A 1,578-nucleotide genomic window follows, 5' to 3' on the forward strand; every position below is an offset into this window, starting at 1 on the left:
TAGACATGTCACTTGTTAAGTTTGCAACTTTTGGCAAGTTGCTTACTTTCTCTAAGCCTCAATATTTAACTGTGTAATGTGGATAATATTTGTGAGGGTTAAATGCCACTGACAAATGGTAACTGGTATACATTTAAGCGCTCAATAAATTTGTCTATCAGGAGGAGTTTGGACATAGAGGGAGATGGTAGATAGATTCAGAAGGGAAATGTGAGAATTCGTTTAGAGTGAACAGTTTCGAGGAAGATGACAACTGAAAGGGGGGTCCTCCTTCCCATTCAGCTGCTAGAAAAAGAGGTGTGTTTAACAGAACAGAGAAAACAGGCTGAAAACTGGTGGCCCTGTGGGCATTGGAGGAGGGGAAGCATGTTAGAAGTGTTTCACACACAGACCGAAGAAGCTAAATACTACACATCCAACAGAGCTGCGGATATCTATTTCAGTATGTCTGTGGGTCTATCTGTACAATAAAAATGTTTCTCTTGAAAAGTCAGCAAGCGCTGTGAAGATAGAGCTCCAATCCTCTCTGACACTTGTTTAAGGGAGGGGAGGCAGCAGAGAAATCTCAGGGTGGAAGACAACCTACAAATACCTGCAGGGACATACATGACTACTTTCCACTTTCCTCCTGGTGTCAGAAGGCAAACAAGCTAGCACCTCTGTCTTGGACTTCCCAGCCTCCAGAACTGTGAGCAATAATTGCTGTTGTTATAATCTACCCAGTTGGTGGTATTTTGTTATAGCAACATGATTGGAGTAAGATAGCATCTTTCTACCCTAGAGGAATAAGTCCTAGACTAATTACCTAGTAAAATTTGTGCATTACCTCAACATACACCAAGTGATGCTGGATGAGGTAAAATCCAGAAACAAGGTTGCTGAAGAGTTCTGTCATGATCTACTCTCACATACTATCACATACCTCAGAGATACTACATATTTACTTGTGTTAGGAGCTTCACATGGCAGTGGTTTTCTTCATGGCAGTGTGAACACCAGCATCACTGCTACTTGCTACTCCTAAAGGAGCTCGAATGCCTCACTCCTCTTCCTTGGGAGCTATTCAAGTTTTCACTTGGCTGATCTTCAAGCTACTTACCATAAGTGTCCATTCTCTTGATTTTCAGGAACACTCATTACTATTATATCCCTCAGGGCAATTTTAGAAGTTTAAAGCAATGAAGAGTAGCTTCTTACGATAAGAAAAAAGAATAAGGTGGGTTGTTGTTCATTTATTGATCATTTATGAGTAGCTGTCATATGCCAGGCATTGGGGCATTGTGCTTTTGACGTCAGAAGCAGTCCCTGCTTTCAAGTGGTCTCTGGTAAAGCTGGGAGGAGTTTCAACTGGACAGAATAGTATAACATAATGAGTAGATAAGTGCCAGGACAGGGTGCCAGGGTGGGAAGGAGGACACAGAGAAAGAATGAGTTCATCATGAAATATTTTTGAAGAACAGGACACCTGATTTGTGTTTTGAAGGAAATGTAGAAGTGTGAAAGACAACAAAAAAGTTTCAGAAGTGAACATTCTAGGCAGAGGCTACAGCAAGATTTAAAAAGCAAGAGGGCACAAAC

The sequence above is a fragment of the Mesoplodon bidens genome (genome assembly GCF_964165515.1).
Source record: "Mesoplodon bidens genome assembly, contig: HAP1_SCAFFOLD_476, whole genome shotgun sequence".
NCBI lineage: Eukaryota > Metazoa > Chordata > Mammalia > Artiodactyla > Ziphiidae > Mesoplodon > Mesoplodon bidens.